Here is a 21,635-nt window from a genome sequence, read left to right on the forward strand (position 1 = left end):
ACACTTGACACTTGTACATCTTGTACATCCTGATGCTCAGCTTCAGTTGTGGCCTTTTCTATATTTCCCTGAGTCCCTTCCACATCAACTTCTTTGAATGTAATTTCATCCTTTTCTTTCTCACCTTTCTCAAGTTCCTTTGTCTCTTCATCTACTTTCTTTGTTGTGGCCTTGGTGGATAGACCATAAATGTCCTTCCAAATCAATGTACTTTGAGTTATGACTTCTTCTATCTTATTCCTCAAAATTTTAGAAGCTCTATATTTGGGGGAAAATCTCCCCTTGTATTTGTTCATGGCTTTAGCCACCATCTACTTGTCCAAAGAATGTGTAACTTGGGCTAATCGAGCCTCTCTAATCAAATTAAATTTCCACTTTTACTAAACTCGCACATATAGACTTTTAGGTAAGTAGTAAAAATCTCTAATTGAGTAGATTTAAATGTCGCCATCATCTCATATATGGATTTTTCAACCTTATTCTTGTCTATACTCCCTAGCTTATCAAAATCAACATGTGTGAACCTAGATAAGTATGCATTTGCAACAATATTTTCACACAATTATCTATGTTAGAAGAGGGATTGTGGCTTATCTCCTTTTATTGACTCAAGTCACTTGACTCGGTCTTCTCCTCATTTGAATATGGTTGAGGCACTGGCTTCTTTTTCAATATTTTGTATGTCTTCTTAGAAAGCTTACTCAACTCTACTATGTCAAGTATCCTCTTTCCCTTGGGCTTCAAATTTTTTTTTTCTTGAATTGTGGCTTCCCTTGTGCTTGACCTAGTAATAGGTACAACTAGTTTTTATTGTGGTTTCTTTACAGGCTTCTCTATTTTCTCCATAATTTGTTCTTGAATTTTCCTCTTCTTGGTCTTAGTATCCTTGGGTGCTTCCTCAACTTCTTCTCCCATGACACCTTCTACTTCTTGTGCTTGATCCTCACCTAGGCCTTGAGTTAGTTCTAGTAGGGCCTAGCCTTTTTCTTCCTCTTCCTCTTCTTCTTCCTCTTCTTCTTATTCTTCTTCACCTCCTTCACCAAATCTCTCCTTTAGCTTTTTCACTAGTTTGTTCTTCTTTCTAAGAATTGTAGCTATCTTTAGGTCAATTATGATCCTTGATTTGGATTCCTCATAATTACCAAATGAGGTGGCACTCTTGTCAATATCTTCTTCGAGTAGAGCTCTAATGCCTATAGAGGCCTCATCTACATTGATCTTATGTGGCAAGAGTTTTAACCATCTAAATCTTGATATTGATGCTTGCACATATGTATGGTCTGTATCCACTAGGAAACAAACATCATCATAATGTTTTTCAACTAGGGATATAGGGATCCTTAACCTCTATTTCATGGATTTCTTAAAATCCTTAAAACAACTAGTCATCACTAACTCAAAAGTATCTCCTAGCTGCTTAATAAATTCTGAAATTTGTTGTGCAATTGACCTATTGGTCTTCCAAGAAACCTAACCAAAGATGGGGAAGGTTTTTTGCACATAAAAGAATATGCAAAGAAGTAAAGAACTATTGAATCTAAGACTGGTTTTGACTATTTTGTGTGAACACACTTAAGATGTTTACTAAGTTCATGCTAAGCTAGTAACACATGCCGAGTAAAATATGTATAAATGTCGAGAAAATAGTTGATGCTGAGTAAGTTCAAGTTTTAAGCCAAACATAACTACAACAGGTGTCAAGTGAACTTCAAGTGCCAAGAAAAGTATAGGTGCTGAGTCACTATAGAAACCAAGTGGAATAGAATTGCTATAAGTGCCAAGTAACAGAATGATCAAGTGCTGAGCATCAGACGTAAGAAGTGCCAAGTAACACAAATTGGACATAGTTTTTTGTAATCTCACAAATGCCTATGTAAACTATTTTTTGTGCTGACATAGGAGAATCTCGAAGGATGTTATAGATAAGAACAAATATTTTACATTACCTATGTAATTAGCATGCAATCAATAAGAAAAATGGAAAAGGCACGCAATTTCTAATAAAAGTGCATGAATTGAGTGGGAAATGAAGAATGAATATGGATCATAGATTCATACCTAACCCTAAGTCTTCAAAATCTTTCAAAGGAGGAAAAAACCCCATTGTATGCATGAATAAATTAAGTGTATGGGTAAACTATAGCAAAATTCAGAGGGAAGTGTGGAAAGACTTAGAAGAATAGAGTAGCATTGTAGTATTCAGTTGATCAAGAATAGAGTATCAGAATATCAAAGAGTGACATATCAGATTAAGCAAGGATTAGGTCAGTCAGAGCAGAACAAGAATCTGGAATCAAAAATTGAAGATTGGAAAGGTATTAGGTCAAAAACTTTGTAATACTCTCTAGAAATTGTATTAGTTAATGGAAATCCTATAGATTTAGGTTGGCCTAGTAGCCATTTGTAAATTCTTTAATAGGGTGGCATTCCAAGTGAATGTACAAAAGTCCTTTAACCAAGGCTACTTTTAGCAGGGTAGTGAAATCCTTTAACTAGGCCAGTTTTGATAGAGTTTAAAAGTCTTTAACAGGATAGGCCTTTCACATGGCATACCATTGGAAGTTGTCAAACATTGTAACCTTGAACACTTACACATTGTTGTAGTGATATTTTGTGGGTGTCATCTCCACCCCAGTTTTACCTTCTGATTTGGAGGGTTTCTAGGTTACCAAATTTGTGTGTTGTCTATTTTCATGCATGTCTTTACTTTCAAGTTCATTAGATAGATTGGATGCATGTGAATGGTTTTAGATAAAAGAATTTAAAAGGGTCAAAGTTAGTTACTTCTGATTAACCCCTCCTCTCAGAAATAAATCTTCCCATTTGTGAATTCCAACAATTGGTATCAGAGCCAAGTTCTCACAAGAAGGAGCCTTACAACTTGAAGAGAAGATCTAGAAATGGAAGTCTACAAACTTGGGAAAATCATAGAAAATAAGGAAATTGACATACAACTTTCCTTACATGCTTTGGAAGAAGCCAGAGGAGAACTGAGGAAATCTTTAAAAAGAACAAAAGAGATTGCCATAGCTGAGTGACACACAGTACAAGGAGATTAACACCTCAAATTTGTTTTCAAATGGAGATTCCAAAGAATTTGATGCAACAATAGCAGACCCGATGGAGAAAAATAGAGCTTGAGTAGAAGAAATCAAAATACTCAAACTTGAACAAGAGTCACAAGCCATAATGCTTTCTGAAGTTATTGAACAGAAGAAAAGAGCTATTGAAGAAAAAGCCATTATAGAAGATGACATGAGAAATCTTACCAATAGACTTGAGGAAATGAAAATTGAATTTGAAATAATTTCCAACATACAACTTGACACCCTAAGTTAGATGATGAATGCACACCATGAGCTGAATATGAAAGACATTGAGATCTCTACATTGAAGATGCAAAATGAACAACTACAAAATGATTTGAAAAGAGAGAAGGAGATTGTAGAAAGCTTCAAAAAACCCAATGAGGCCATCAAATACTTTGAGTGGCTACTAAAATCAGCAAGGGCTAGCGATGATACTTCAGGACTTGGTTACACTAGCACTAAACAAGGAGAGTCCTCTAAGACTACAGAAGAAAGGAGTAACAAAGATAAGAACACTAAAAGTACTTGTCATTTCTATGGTAAAAAGGGACATAATTATAATTATGTAGGAGAAAAAATTCCCATCAGCATGATAAGCCTAAGAATACAAGCTATTGTCACAAGTGCAAAAATCAAGGACATCAAGCACATGAATGCAAGACTAGGACTATCAGAACACCAAAATTTGAAGGTCATTGCTACAATTGTAAGAAGTATGAACATAGAGCATTTGAGGGTAGATCAAAGCCTATGTGGACATAAAATTAGGCAACAAGGGAAGGTAACGATGATCATCACTACAATTGGGACTATAACACTAGGTATAGGTGTCATTATTGTTAGGAATATGGAGACATTCCTAAAAATTGCATAAGGACACATTTCAAAGGGAACTACAATAGATGGTTAAGTCAAACCACATGTTTTAGTTGCTTGAAGACTAGTCATATCAATAGGAATTTCCCAACAAAGTCAAAGGCACCCAAGTTAGAAGTCAACAAAGGAAAAGAGAAGGTAGATGTTGAACACATCAAAGGAGAAATGAATAAGACATGGAAGAAGAAAGATGAGTGTAGCTCATCAAATGAAGGGATCACTTCACCTAATAGGTCAAGTGATCATAGTTCATGAAACTAAGAAGATAGAAGGCACGAGGGATTGATTTACAAAGTTTTATCATGCGTCAGTCCTAGAAAATATAGTACTAAAAAGAAGAGATCAACATGATTATAGATGCAAAGTTGAAATTCAAAGTTTTCACCAGTGTTTCTGAGTCATCCTTAGATGTCGGGTGAATGTTAGTATATGCCAAGCTGCTAGTAAGAGCTGAGTGATTGGTCATAGCTGAGTTGGCAATGGAAGCTGAGTAAAGAGGAAATCTAGTTGGATCCGAGTGATAGAAAGTCAATGGTAGCCGAGTTATGTTGACATCCTTAAGGAGCCAAGTGTATAGCTATATACACTCTAAGCATTTAATGCTATGTTTTGAAGAGTATAAGGTCAATTTTATGATCATTTCTCATTATTCAAATGCAGAAAAAGAATGAGAAGAGCATAAAAGTGATTGATGAACAAAAATTGAAGCTTTTGCATGGATTTTGACAAAGATCAAGCACCATTTTCATCGATATAAGATATTCCTCAAGTGCCGAGTTGCGTAGTTATAAAGTTTAATATCTTTTGAAACCCTAGATTTGTATTATGGCTTCCAGTTCTAAAAATCCTAAGGAAAAGTAAGGTTTTGAGGTTCAGTTACTTAGCAATGAGGTTAAACAACCAAATTTTAGGCCGATTCCAAAAGTTTTATATAAAAATGACATTGTCGACACACTATCCATGATTTTTCCCAAAATTGTGATGGTGCAAGATGTTAGGAAATGTTACAATTGCAAGGTAGGAGCAATAGGAGACATGGAGATTCATAAAGCATATGATAAATTGTGTGAAAATGGAGTGCTAAAGGAAGAATTTCAAATAGTTGAAAAAAAGGGCTTAACCTATGCCCTAGTTTTCCCCACAGTTTTCAAAACTAAATGGATAAGAATTGTCCTAAGCAGGATACATAATGGTTTTTTATGGTTAGAAGGAGGACCTATCACGATAACAAAGAGAATCATCCATAGGGTTATAGGTTTTCCAACCCTAGATTGGTATAAGACCCTGCGAAGTGATTTTAAGGAAGCTATTGAAAAGAACACCAGGACAAAATGGAACAAAAGGGGCATGACTATTGATACAATAACAGATCCCCTTGTGGAACATTTAGTAAGAATCACATCTCAAAAGTTCTATCAATCAAGTAGATTGAATAATGTTCTGTGCATTGCTATGGATGTGGCCTACAAAATTATCAAGAAGGATCATACAAATGATCTAGTAGAATTGCTATTACAACAGATCATGGAGAATTTGGGAGCAATAAAAAGATCAAAATGTGCTCAGTGTAAGTTTGGATCAGTTCTGATCTATATATTTTTCTATGTTTTGGAAGAATTTCCATCTTTTGGCAAAATAAATTGGAAATAAGATAAGTTAGCTATTACTCAAATCAATGAGTACATTGAGAAAATGGGAGACAATTTTGAATCCCTAATGACTAGTTTCCTTGAGGATTTCAAGAAATCCATGAAGCAAAGACTAAGGATCCCAGCATCCCTAGTGGACCAACACATCAATGATATTTGTTTCTTAGTTGATATTGATTATACTTATATCCAAGCAACAATTCCAAGGACTAGATGGCTAAGACCATTAGGGTATGCACTAAATATTGATGAAGCATTAGCAACAATCACAACATTTCTTATAGATGAAATTTATAAGTATGCACCACACTTTGGAACATATGATGTGGTACAATCCAAAGTGGATCTGGAATTGAAGACTGCCTCCACTTTAAAGAAGAAAGACAAGCTTATAAAGAAGCTAAAAGCAATGTTTGGAGAAGGTATTGCAGAAGAAGTAGAAGAAGAATGTGTTGATGTCGAGGAAGAGGAAGATGATGATGATGATGAAGAGGAACATTAACCTTTTGCATTGACACAAGGCTTAGGTGAGGATGAAGAAAAGGAAGAAGAAGCCAAGGAAGCACTAGTTCAAGTTGAGCCCAAGAAGAGAAAAGCCAAAACTCAACCTAAAGCCCAACCTAAAGCAAAGAAGGTTACAAAGCCAACCCAAGCCAAGCCAACTATACCAGTAACAAGAGCCATCATAAAGGCCTCAACCCAAAAGGCCAAGGAGCAAGACAAAGAAAAGAAGAAGGCTATTGAGTTGACTGTTCCTGTGTAGAAGAAACCAAAGAGAAAATATGTTGCACAACTAGAGTCAGATGATGAGGAAAGGATAGAATCTGAAGATATCAATCAATTTAGAGTGGTAAGCCATTGTCCTAAGTCAAATATTGATAAAATTTGTGATAATGTTAGGAAGAATGCAGATTTTTTTGAATTGAATTAGTATATGCCATGATGGCAGAATTCAAGAACACTCGTCTTGAATTAGAAAATACAATGCCCAAGGACTTATATGAAATTGTTGAAAATAAATGGCATTATTGTTTAAAAATGGAAAAAGAAATAAGAGAATCCACATTGGCACAAGTAATGCTAGAATTGAGTAAAGGTCAAATAACTAAGGCAAATAAGAAACATGGGAGCAAGTTTGCACAAGAATATAGAGGCTTTAGCATCTTGTAGAATAAAATTGAAGATGTTGTCAATAAATCAACAAGAATCTAGAAGTTGATATATGGCTTGACTACTATCAAGGATGGAGAAGAAGATCCCTTTGAGGGACATAACACTAAAAAGGATGAAGATGAAAATAAGGCTGAGGCTAGTAAGGAAGAGGAGGAAGAAAAAAAATGGAGGAAACATAAAAAGATGAAGGAGAAAAAGAGCCAGAAAAAGAGATAGTGGAGACACATGGAGAAGAGGGGCAACAAACTAAATAGAGTGTACAAGATACTCAAGTGCCACCACCAAGTCCTCCACATACAACAACTACAGTTACAGTCATTGTAAAGGATGTTCTTGACACTTCAGCTCAGAATATCAACCCTTTAACTACAGAGGATCTCAAGAAGATCCTTCACCAATCAACACTACAAGCACAACTTTGCACAAACCTTGTATTGGTGAGTGTTGATGAGTTGTCGAAAGCTATAGCAGCAATAAAAAGGGAGAAGGAAACCACACAAGAACTATCAACACAACCTCCCATAGGTGCAACTGAGCAACCCAAAGAGCAAGTAGTACAAGACAAAACTACTAAGGTTAATTCTACAACAAAGGTGAAAACTACTATCAAGGAGCCTACAAAGGAATGAATAGGACAAGATGTTCTTGCAACACAAAACAAGGTGCACCTCCTCAAATTGTCATCATTGATCAAGGAAGTAGAGGAGAGGAGAAAGAAGTGGAGAAAACCCCTAAGGAGTAGGAGGCAATACAAACATTGGTAAACTTACCTAGCTTAGGGACTCCTCAGAAGAAGCCGAGCACTGATGTAGTACCATTGCAAATTTCAGCACTAGGCTCAAGCACTACCAAGGTTGCAAGGGTACTTCACTATGGAGACCCTGCACTTGATGAAGAAATAATCATACCAACCTATGACTCAAGGATAATGAACTTGCAATAGATAAATGAAGTGCAAAAGGCAGAAGAAAGGAGAAAGAGGCAAGAGATACTAAAAAATGAGTACAGGTAGAAGCAAGCATTAGTGGAGATCAAAGAAATATTTCTTAATGCCTTTAGCTTGCAAGTACTTGGTGAAACTCAGCCCATAATGGAGCAATTATCCAACATTGTGGACCAGGTACAAAATGAGGACCTTGAAACCAATGCCATATTATTGGAATGGTCAGAGAAGAAATTTTAGATAAAAGTAAATGAAAAGATATCAAGTGAAATAGCATTTTCATAGGTTGAATTGGCGAAAAAGATTGAAAAAGTGAAAAAGGTACTTGAGTATGTATTCTAATTATACAAAAAGTTGTGTGATTTCTCATACTTCACAAAAGAAACAAGCCAAAGGATACTGAGCTTGGAGTGAAATCTAAAGATTTCTAGCACACAGCTACCAAATGATCTAGCTTAGAGTGAGAATCATTTTTTCCAAACGCTTCACACACAAAAAGAATTAGCTATGTTAATAGTAGAGAGGCCAATATCAAGGCCAAATTGATGCAAATTTAGTCTTCCATAACCCCACATCTGGAAGTACTCCATAAAGAACAAGCCTATGTAGATAAAGTTCTAAAGAAAGATCTTAATATTTCTACTTTGGAAAGACTTGTTCATCTTGCAACAAAGACAACTATCAAGCATAAATTATTGGAAATTCTTTAGACAATTGGGTTGCATCTCTCAAGATGATTATGGAGGTCAATAAAACATTTTTGGAAAAATATGGTCTTAATCCTTAGAACCCTTTAACGTAAGTGTCAAAAAGGGGGAGATATAGTTAAAGGGGAGAAATAATTGAGAGGGAGATATAATGTTTTGGGGGAGTTGTAAATAAGAATGGAAGGTAACATAGATATAGAGTACATGATACCCAGATACATCAGTATGAGACACATACAACACAAGAATTTTGGTTAGAGGAATAGAAATGGAACATCAGCTTAGGGTGAGTTACAAAACTTTTGAGGTATATATATATATATAATTTTTATAGAATTTATAGAAGTTTTGAAGTTTTGTATATATGCTGAACTATATGCATATTTTACTTGAGGAGATCCTATTAAATGTTTTTGACACTCAGGTCAAAGGGGGAGATTATTGAATCTAAGACTGGTTTTGACTTTTTTGTGTTAACACACTTAAAATGTTTACTAAGTTCATGCCGAGCTAGTAACACATGCTGAGTAAAATATGTATAGATGCCGAGTAAACAGTTGATGCCGAGCAAATAGTTAATGCCAAGTAAATAGTTGATGCCGAGTAAGTTCAAGTGCTAAGCTAGGTAGAACTACATTAGGTGCCAAGTAATCTTCAAGTGCTAAGAAAAGTATAGGTGCTGAGTCACTATAGAAGCCAAGTGGAATAGAATTGCTATAAGTGTTGAGTGACAGAATGATCAAGTGTTGAGCATTAGAGGTAACAAGTACCAAGAAACACATAGTTGTTTGTAATCGTACAAACACCTATATAAACCATTTTTTGAGCTGACATAGAAGAATCTTGAAGGATGTTAAAGATAAGAATGAATCTTTTACATTACCTATGCAATCAGCATGTAGCCAATAAGAAAAATGGAGAAGGCATGCAACCAATAAGAAAAGTGCATGAATTGAGTGGGAAATGAAGAATGAATGTGGACTGTAGATTCATACCTAACCCTAAGTCTTCAAAATCTTTAAAAGGAGGATGAAACCCCATTGTATGCATGAATGAATGAAGTGTATGGTAAACTATAGTGAAATTCAGAGAGAAGAGTGAAAAGACTTAGAAGAATAGAGCAGCATTGCAGTATTTAGTTGATCAAGAATAGAGTATCAAAATATCAAAGAGTGACATATCAGATCAAGTAAGGATCAGGTTAGTCAGAGTAGAACAAGGATTTGGAATCAACAATTGAAGATTGCAAAGCTATCAGGTCAAAGACTTTCTAATACTCTCTAGCAATTGTATTAGTTAATGGAAATCCTATGGACTTAGGTTGGTGTAGCAACCATTTGTAAATTCTTTAATAGGGTGGCATTCGAAGTGAATTTACAAAAGTCCTTTAAACATGCCTAATTTTAGTAGGGTAGTGAAATCCTTTAACCAGGTCAGTTTTGATAGAGTGTAAAAGTCTTTAACAAGACATGCCTTTCATAGGGTAGACCATTGGAAGTGGTAAAACATTGTAACCTTGAATAGTTACACATTGCTGCAGTAATATTTTGTGGATGTCATCACCACCCCAATTTTTCCTTCTCATTTTGGAGGGTTTCTGGGTTACCAAATTTGTGTGTTGTCTATTTTCATGCATGTATTTACTTTCAAGTTCATTAGATGGATTGGATGCATGTGAATGGTTTTAGATAAAAGAATTTAAAAGGGTCAAAGTTAGATACTTTTGATTCACCCCCCCTACCCCGCCCCCCATCTCAGAAGTAATTCTTCCCGTTTGTTAATTTCAACAAGAACCAAATTTGCATGATGCACTTTTAGCTTTCTTGATGGTCTCCAACTTTTTCGATAGTTGTTGTAGTTGCAACTTTGCAAGGTCATAGGAGTGGTGTCTCTTTAGTATCTTGAATCCCAATTTCAACAACCATACATGATACATTGTTTAGTTGGCTAGACTAATATAATTTTTGAGCAATCACTCTCACTACAAAGACAATTAGGGGGTCTAAAATTGTGTTAATAAACATCCCTCTCTTATTCCAAACTGCACCTATATTCTTTTCAATAGTTTCCTTTACATTAATTTTCATACTCTTAGGTTTATTAAGGGTAGGGAACCCTGATACTCAATTAACAATCCTCTTAGTGATCTTGATTGGTCCATCTTTGAAACAAATATAGTTATCATGTATGCGACTCAAAACAAATTGTATCCATTTGATCTTAAAAACTTGGGGAAAATCTAGGGCACGGTTTATCCCTTTGTGTTCAACAATTTTATACTCTTCCCTCAAGACTCCATTATCACATAGTTTACTATAGGAATATCTTATCTCCATATCTCCTACTTTCTTCAATCTTTTCAGTATAGCAACATCTAACATCTTGGATCATTAATAATTTTGTTGGTATAACAGATAACACACCAAACGTGTCTCCTTTATATGCTATCTTAGGAATAGCATGAAATGGGGGTTGTCTAACATCATTACTTATTAATTGAACATTGAAAAAATCTTTCCCCTCTTTCCTAACATGTTTAGAAGAGCTAGACACCATTTGACTACTCAAGGTTTGCAAGAAATGAAACAATGTAACTCAACAATAGATAAATACCATTTGAATCTGATGATTGATGCTGAGTATCAACTGAATCCATTTCACAAACACTTGAATCTTCTTTACCAATTCACATTTTTTCTCTTCATGCATTCTATAAACTCTAGTAAGTGAAAATGAGTCAAAAATTGACTAAATAACCCTTCATATTGGACATTAAATGCTTAGTGCTTACGCAACTATAAACTCAACTATCACAGGACTATCAACACACTTAGTTAACACATGATTTCCAATATGCTCATCCATAACTATAATATCATTTATGCTCAATAACAATTATGAAAGTTTCCATGCTCAATACTAACATAGAAAATAATGAAACTATAGATTTCCTCTAGGTTTTAATCACAACGTTGCATCTTAATTCATGCATATATTATCTTTTTAGATATTAGAGTCTTGGAACTGATGTAAAATATAACTCTTCAAATATCAGTTCCACACATACATTTTATTGCCTAGTTGAGGGTGATGTGATCACCTGATCCATTAGATGAACTAACCTTGTCTGAGCATGATGTACTTCATTCTTCTTTCTTCTTCCATGTCTTGTTCATTTGCACCTTTACCTTCTCAACATTGACCTTTTCTTTTCCCTTATTATTTCCATTACTCGGTGTTGGTGGCCTCGATGTTGGTGACCTAGTTAGACAGTTTCTACTGACATGACCAGTCTTGAGACAACTAAAGCATGTAGTTTCACTCAACCATCTATTGTAGTTGTCTCTAAAATGTTTTCTAATTGAATTCTTAGGAATATGTCCATATTCTTGACAATAGTGACAACTATACCTTGTGTTGTAATCCCAATCATAGGATTTTCCATTGTCTTGGATCTGTATTCATATACTTTATGTCCATACTTCTATAAATTGTGGTAATATCCTTCAAATCTCTAAGTGCTTATGTTCTTGGACATGTATTTATGTGCCTAATGCCCTTGTTTGTTGCACTTATGACAATAACCCTTGAATTTATTCTTAGGGTTCTAATTTCCATTGTTGCTCTTGTAGACATTTTCTATATGACCTAGCTTTCCACAATTATGACAAGTGGGTTTGTATTTCTTACCTTTTTAATTCCTTTGTTCACCACTTTTGAATGATTCTCCTTTCTTAGTATTGGTGTACCCAAATCCAATAGTATCATTATTAGGTCTTGGAGATTTCATCAGTTTCTCAAAGTGCTTGATGACTTCACTTGGTTTGTTGAATCTTTCAGTGAATTCCTTCTTTTCCCTTAGTTAATTTCTTAGTTGATCATTCTATAACTTCAAGGTTGTGATCTCAATGTCTTTTCCATTCAATTCATGGTTTGTAAGAATCAATTGATTCAGTGTATCTAGTTGCATGTTAGTAAGATTTTTCACATTTGATGTCTTCGCTTCCAGTCTATTGATTAGTATCCTTTTGTCATCTTCAATCATGAATTTGTATTTGTTAGCTTTATTTTTGTGTTCACTCACCTCACATAGAAATATTGATTGGAATTCTTGTTCTATTTTGAGATTTTTGACCTCTTTAGTTAGGGTATTGTTCTTTTCCATTAGATCTACAACTGTTGCATCAAATTCACTTGAGTTTCCATTCTCAAACAATCCAATAGTGTCTTCTTCTTGGTATTGAGTGTCATTTTGATAAATAGCTAGTTCCTTTATTCTCTATAATGAATGATATAGTACATCTCTTGCCTCCTTTAGTTGGTGTAGGAAAAGTTGTATTTCAATCTTTGGAAATAATAATAAATTTTTGATAGCAATTGTTGGAAATAATAAGTAAACTCTAAGAGGGTGGCGGTGAATCATCATTTGAAAACTTTAACCATAAAACCTTCACTAGACATCCATCTCATAATTTAGCATATAAACTGAAATAGCTAACTACACATTTGCCTCCATAACATGAGACAAATAACACATGACACAATAAATTTGGTTACCAAGAAACCCTTCAATGAGTAGGTAAAAATGGGGTGGGGATGACAGCCATAAATATTCACTACTCCAGTTGTAAAGTGTGGCATATTATTGCTACAATGTATTTGATCATAATCTATGATCTACCTTGTGAAAGGTTTTCCATGTTAAAGGATTAGAAAGACTTTTAGGTCTCATCCTATTAGAGGATTTGAACTTACAATAAAGAAAGCACTTGGTTAAGAGATTTTCAAATTCCTATTAAAAGTTAAAGCCTGTTAGGATTACTTGGTTAAGAGGTTTTGTCTATATCACCTATTAAAGTGATTTAACACCATGATCCTTTGGTTGTCACACTACTACTAGATGTCAGATCTTTTATTTGATAATAAATCCTTGATCTTTCTAATGAGATATGTCTCCTCTATCCTATCTCTACTTTTCTCTTTTCTCTCTAAGTGATTCTACAATTTAAAACATTGTCATAACCTCCATAGTGAATTCTCCCTTTGCACTTAGCATTCATCTCCTTACACACACACACACACACTCTCTCTCTCTCTCTCTCTCTTTAGGGTTTTCCTTCTTAAATAAGAATAGGTAGAATGGGTTAGGTAAGAATCAATGGTTGTGGTTGATCTATATTGCCACTTAATTCATCCCTTAATTTGATTGGTTGTATGTACTGCATAGGGATTCACAATATACCTCCATACTTATCTCTTAAAATTGTAAAATATGATTATGTCAGCCCAAAAATGGTTTACATATAAGTTTGTGCCATTACAAAAAACCATGCCTTCACTATGATCCTAATGCTATAACTTAGCTTTTGAATATCTCAACACTCTCTGTTTACTTGGCACTTGAATCACTCAGCATGTATAGACTGCTCGACACATGAGTGAATATACACATACTATTTTCTAAGCACATACTAGTGCTTGAATCTAACTGGGCATGTTGCTCAGCATGCATTTGTCTGGCAACTTATGCATGGCATGCTTTGATCACTCAACTCAAACTAATTATTGGGCTCACTCTAATTACTGGGCTTGCACTGTAATACTACTAGAGAATGAATAAAATTGTTTTCACCACCTTGTCTAAACCAATCTGAGATTAACAAAAACTATGCATACTCCATAATTCCTAGGTAGGGTTTGTGGCCCTGTTAGGCCTCAAGTGGGGGTACGCTCCTAAGAATTTTTTTTTTTGGCATTTTTGGGCTGACACATTGTAACTTATTTGAACCCTAAAGAAAGAAAAATACTTGTATGAAATGTCTTAGTGTTAGGGATTTCATAATTTGTGATGCGATAATAGCTTCTTGCGATAGTATTGAGCTATAGGGGATTAGAGATTGTAATCAAGTTGTAATCACTAGATAATAAAGTATTGGACTCGCTATTGGTGGATGTAGCCCAAGGATTGGGTGAATTGCATTAAATCTTTGTGTCTTGTGTTCTACTTTGTGTGATTTATTATTTTGTGATATTGGTTATATTTGCATGTAATTATTATTTTTTTCACTTTAAATCCTAACATTAAATAGCCAGGTGTAGATTTTCCATCTTCCAAGTCACTTACATATCATAATTTTAATATCCAAATAATGAAAATTGGTGAGATGTGAGTACTTGAGCCCATAGTTTTGAGTGCCTTTTAAATATCGAAGAACACGCTTGGCTACTAACTAATGATTTTGTCTAGGTTATTTCATCAATCTAGAGAGAAATCCAACAAAAAAGGAAATGTATGCTTGAGTAGTAGTTGCATAAATCAAACTACCAACAAGTTTCCTATATGGAGTTGCATCAACCAATGTCGTAGAGTTAGTGGAGGTGAGTTTGAGATTTTTCTCCATTGGAGTACTAAGAGATTTACAATCTGTCATGCCAAACTTAGACAGAAGTTCACAATTTTTTTTTTCTGGGAGATAAAAATATATTTTGGATTTTGAATCACCTCAATGCCCAAATAATAATGGAGGTGCCATAAATTAGTCATTTCAAACACTTTCTTTAATTAATATTTCTCATTTTAATTATAATTCTTAGTGTTACCAGAAAGAAATAAATCATCGACGTAAAAAAAAATAGACAATAATTCCATCAACATTTTGAACAAAAAGAGTTGCATCATTAAATTCAAAATGCTTAAAATTCAACTTCAAGAGATACCCAGTCAGTTTTTTATGCCACACTCATGGACCTTGAGTCAAACCATATAGAGATTTGAGGATCTTGCATACCTAGTGTTCTTTACCAAAGACTTCATATCCTTTTGATTGAGTCATATATACTATTTTTGTGAGATCACCATTCAAGAATGGGGTTTTTACATCCAATTGATGAACTTTCCACCTATGTTGTGCTAAAAGAGCCACTATGTTGTTCTAAAAGAGCGAACAAGGCATGAATAGTTGTCCATTTTGTTGTAGGGGAAAAGTTTCATCATAAGCTATGACTTCTTTTTGCAAAGGAATAGGTGTATCATCTTCAGTTGTTTTATTTTGGGAAATAGATTTTTCACATGTTTCCAATCCTTCACGATGAGAGATGTCACAAGAAAATTCTATCCGAGGAGAAAATTTTGCAAATTTATCAAGTTTAAACTTACTCTTACTATTTGTATCACTTTTGAAGGATTCATGAAATACAACATTGTGAGCACTGAAATTTTTTTTATGGACTTCATCATACAAAATATTGTTGGAAATATAAGAGGAGTAATTAAGAGGGGAGGGATGAATCAATTACCACTAAAATAAATCCAAATCCCTTAGATGTCAATACAAACTTCTTATTAACTTAAATCTTTGCACAACTTGGTTAGAACTAGATATTCACTGTAACTCAGTTAACAAAGAAATCTTGAGATATTAATGTGTATTAACCTTTAGTAACTTAGTTGAAAAAGATAAAATAGTAAGAAAATAACATGAACACATGAGACACTGATATTTGACATGGAAACCCAGTTTGGGAAAACTACCTATGCAATTAGTTATAACTTTTCACTCTTTTGAAGTGAGCCCTATCAGGATCCAACCCTGTTAGAGGTTAAAAAATACACAGTTAGGTGCGATCCTATTAAGGGATTTAAATCACCCTTTTAGGAGTGGCCTTGTTAGAGGTCTTAAGATACTTTAATTTAGAAATGCAACGTTGTTAAAGGATTTACATAAATAGCTATTAAGTCAACTTTGTTAAGAGATTTCTTCACTGCTACAATAATTAGATAGTAACAATGATTGATCTGATTGACGTAGCAACTAATTTGCAAATTCAAATCACTATTTTGGTTTATCCTCTAGATCCTCTTTGATCAAAATAATCTTTGCAACTCCTTGGATGTTCTTCCTTTAATCAAATATCCTTTTTTATTTGCATCTTATCTTCTTCCACAACTTCCATATTTCAATCCACAACTTGACCTTTCATATATATGAAACCAAATGTCAAGTTTTCTTGGATGCCTTTATAAATAAATCAATAAAATCCACTAAGTTAGCTTACATAAACCAAATAACAAACAAAGTTACTCTACTATAGGTTGGTTGACATTAAAACTAGGTCACTTGGTTACCACTAAGTTCCTTGGTTATAAAAACCTAACTTAGTTTACTTAGGAATCCTTTAAGGAATGACCTAGCTTGGTTTGCACTTGATCACTAAACTTGGCTTCTTCTAAAGTTTTGATCAACTAATACTGGAGTTTGTTGGAATACTTTAGAATAACTAAGAGGGGGGGACTTGGTGAATTAGTTATCCAAAGTCCATATGTATAAATAAAACTTTTCACGGCTTAGTGAACCCATAAAACATTTATAACCATGCATGCATCCATAAGATTATGCAATCACTTAAAACTTGTAGGTTACTGTCAAATCAACTTGTAGAAATGTAAACATGAAACATAACAGATTCATCAACACACTTGACACAATAATTTACATCGAAACCCAATTTGGGAAAAACCACCATCAACATGCTACTCTTTTCACTCTTATAAAGTGATGCCCTGTGAAAGGCCAACCCTGTTAAAGGTTACAATACACCATGTTAAAGGTTACAATACACATTGTTAAATGTGACCATGTTAAAGAATTTCAATCACCTTCTTAGAAGTGAGCCTTGTTAGAGGAATTTAGACCATTAACTTGGAATGTCACCCAGTTGAAGATTTACAAATGATTGTTAGGTCAACCTTAATCCAAAGGATTTACCTTAGACTAATACAATTGTTAGAGAGTAATAGTAAGGCTTTGATCTAATAACAACTTACAACTTCACTTGCAGATTATAGATCACTGTTCAGTCCTCCATTATACTTGGCCTTCATACATTGCAGTTCTGATAGCTTGTTCACCCTTCAAGCATTCATCTCCTTAAGCCTTCTTGTTTAACATGCCATTGTAGAATCTTTTTCTTAGGTCACTTGATGAAAAAAAATTCTTAACTCCTTGTCTTCCTTAGGTTTTCACAAATGAAAACCTTGCTTCATGACCAGCCATTCCTATAAATAGGAAATTAAGATCTTTTTCTGTTCATTCTCCATCATCCAATTTAGGGTTTAGATTCTACATTTTATATCTCCTCCAAAAACTTCTCCTAGAATCCTCTCTGAAATCACCTAAAAATGGTTTACCTTGAATTTTGTGCCGCCAACTCATCAATCTTATCTTCCACCTGGCTCACATAATCTATGAAAACAAACTTGTCAGCTCAAATCCATTGAATTCATGATCTTTTAAATAATGTAGTAGCTTGACATTATGTAGCTTCTGATGCTCGACACATATTGGTTTGCTCAACATCCACTATGAAATTACTCGGCATGAACTAAAGTTTTCTCAACATCCACTGTTCTACTCGACATACACTAGAATATACTTTTACTCAGCTCCAACTATTTTTTTTGCTTGGCACTTACTATCCACTTGGTCAAGCTTGGTAGATAAAATTTGTGTAACTTGTTCTTATAAACTTTCTTAGTGTAACTAGCCTTTGTAACCTTAAGTAGATTATCAATACATCATGTCATCTTTGTCTTAATTGATTCTTCTAGTTCATTACATAATCATAACTCAACCTTTCCTCTAGGTGCTATTATTACACCTTTTGATCAAATCCTCTTCATCAATCATCTAAGTGATAGTACCTAAATCTTATAAGTGGTTGTCTTACCAGCAAATAATAGGTTTGACATTAGTGACAAAACAATGATTGAAGGATATTAGTCATACTTTTATGTTCTTAACAATTTTGCTCTTTGATTAGCTTCTTCAATCCATTCTCAATAGAGTGTACTGAGATTGATTACAACTGGTAATTTTTGGTTAGAGTATAAAATTTGTGTAACATCAATAACAATATACAATTGAATAATTATTATGAACAATCTCCCTCTTTGACATTGATGGCAACACAACATGTCATAAGAAAAGAAAAATTTAGAGAAAATATCCTTAGTTTGATTTTGATTATTTAACCATAAGAACTCCCTTTGAGGTGTGCAATCTTATCTTTTAGATCATGTTCTCCCTCTTGTTGATATACAAATTTCTTCCTCAGAAACATGAAATCAATCAAACTCTCCCTCAATTCTTTTGATATGAAATATTCAATCTCTCCCTCTTTGACATCAAATGCCAAAGACTTGATACAATGGTTTTATAATGTACATGATGTACTAATTCATATGCAATGAGCTCTGACTTATTTGCATCAACTTGATAGATCTTCAATGTAGTTTGGTTGATGCATCACTAATCTATTCTCTAGTGGTCATGAGATAAGGGAATCATCCCTAGATTTCCTTTGAGATACAATAATGCATCCTTAGGTAATGGTTTGGTAAATATGTTAACAACTTTCTCCTTTGTATTCATATATTCCAATCTTACCTCTTTATCTTAAACTTATTCTCTCAAAAAATGATACTTGATTACAATGTATTTTGTCTTGGTGTGAATGACTAGATTTTTTGATATATTGATTGCACTTATGTTATCGCAATAGATAACCACTGGATCCTTGGTTTTTTCCTTCATTCTGTGCAATAGTTGTTTGATCTACATTATGTTGGAACAATTAATTTTTGCAACAACATATGCTGCTTTAACTGTAGACTGAGAGAAGCAATTCTTCTTTTTTCTTGTCCCTGATACTAACCTTTTTTCAATAAAGAATGCTCCTCCATTGGTGCTCTTTGTGTCATCATTTCTTCCAACCTAATCAACATAAGTAAAGGATTTCAACTCAAAGTTTCCTCCTTTCTTGTACCATAGACCATAGTCTTGAGTTCCTTTTAGATATCTCATGATCCTTTTGATTTTCATCATGTGATTTTCTCTTGGATTTGAAAAATAACTTGCAACTATACAAACTTCTAATGCATATTAGGTCTTGTGTGAACTACATACTAAAGTTTTCCAATCATAGATCTATAGGTAGTTTGATTTACCTCCTTTGAATCATTATTTTTGGATAGTTTATGTCCATTAGACATAGGTGTCCCAACTATTTTAGAATCTCCCATTCCAAAATTATTCAATATTTCCTTGATATATTTTGAATCGATCCAAATATTGACATTTCAAATTCTCTCCTCATTTTTTTAGAGAATAATTTGCACAAGTCATCATAATCTATAAGTAAGATATCATCCACAAATATTTTGGCTAACAATATTTTGCTTTGTGATCCCTCTTTAATATGCAGACTACTATTATCATTTGTTCTTTGAAAACCAATATTTACCAGATATCAATGTAGCCTCTCATACTATGCTCTAGGAGCTTGTTTAAGACCATATAAAGATTTGTGTAACTTATAGACAATATCTATTTTGTTTGGATCAATAAAATCTTTAGGCCAATCAATGTAAACTTCCTCTTCTAGAATTCCATTCAAGAAAGATGACTTTACATCCATTTGATATACTTTGAATCCTTTAAATGCAATGTATGCAAGTAGTGTTCTGGCTCATTCAAGTCTGGCAACAGAGAAAATGTTTCTCCATAGTCTATACCTTCTTCTTGAGCATATCCTTTATACACTACCCTTGCCTTATTCCTTGAGACTTCACCATTTTCATTCAAATTATTTTTGAATATCCACTTTTTACCAATTACATTTTTGTCCTTAGGTCTAGGAACAAGAGTCCAGGTATTTTTCCTTTCAATTTGTTCAATTTATTCATTCATTGCCTCAATCTAACTTTCATTATTTAATGCATCTTTAACTGTTCTAGGTTCAAATTCAGTAAGCAAACATGGAACTTTTAGTTTTTTCCTTTTCATTGTACCTCATGTCTAAACTCCAATAATTTTCTTAGGTGTATGATGCCTTTTGACATATCTAGCAAGTATAGGTTCCTTCTTTCTAGATTATGGATTTATTTCTCTTGGTTTGACATGCTCAAAGGTTCTATGAATTTATGAAATCTACTCTATTTTCTTTGTTTGAGAGTTGGTTCCCATAGTCTATGACCCAAGTTCCTCTTTCTGGGACTCGATTAAAGTTGTCTCCAACTTAGGTTTCTCTAGCTACAACTTTGGTTGCACTGGTTGCAACTTGGGTTGAATTAATAGACTTAGGTGACTTGGGTAGCACAATCTATTGGGGTGGTGCAATCTATTATTTCCCAATCATGTTTTCTTGTACCTTTGGTAAAGTATTAGGTTCAAAGTAAACAAAATTTCTATAGTCTTCAGGTTCCTTGGTGCTTTTTTCTTCACTCTTTTCAGAAAACTCATCAATTTTTACATGTATACTTTCTATAACCTTGCGAGTAGTAAGATTGAAATATCTATATGCTTTGCTCTTGTTGGAGTAGCCTAAGAATATGCCTTCATCACTTTTTGCATCAAAGTTTTCTTTTGTTGTCTCTTTCAAGATATAACATTTTCTTCCAAATATTTTGAAATAACAAACATTAGGTTTATAGCCATACCATAATTCATAAGGTGTATGATCTATACGTTTCTTTAGTTGAAGTGTGTTCAAGGTATGAGTTGTTTTTCTAATTGCTTCCTTCCAGTATTTTGTTGTAACATTTTTCTCTATCATCAATGTTCTTGCACAGTCCATGATGGATGCATTCCTTCTTTTTGCTATGCCATTTTGTTGAGGTGTACCAAGTGCAGATACCTTTGTTTTGATCCCTCTTTCATTACAGAATTCATTGAATTTATTAGAGATCAATTCTCCTTGATCTAACCTTAGACATTTTAAATTATTTTCTGTTTCTTTTTCAACTCTAGTCAGATACCAGTTGAACTTTTGAAAAGCTTTGGATTTCTCTCTTAAGTACATTACTATCATCATCATAGAATAATCATCAACAAACAAAATGAATTTTTTTTCTCTAGTGTAGCTCTCTATACCTATTGGTCCAGAAAGATCTATATGAACTAGTTCCAAGACATCTTCAGTATTAAAATTCTTACTTTTGAAGCTAGTTTTACCCATCTTTCTAATTTGACATTGTTTGCATATGGCCATTTCAAGTTTTTTTAGATTTTAAATACCTCTTAGTCTTCTGTTCTTACTTATAGTAACCAAATTGTCAAATTTTACATGACACATTCTTTTATGCCATAGCCAAATTTCCTCTACTTGTGCCAAAAAACATGAACTTTTAGTGAGATCTAGA

This window comes from Cupressus sempervirens, chromosome 3, assembly GCF_028749045.1.
Source record: "Cupressus sempervirens isolate cs-2001-9-10 chromosome 3, ASM2874904v1, whole genome shotgun sequence".
Taxonomy (NCBI): Eukaryota; Viridiplantae; Streptophyta; class Pinopsida; order Cupressales; family Cupressaceae; genus Cupressus; species Cupressus sempervirens.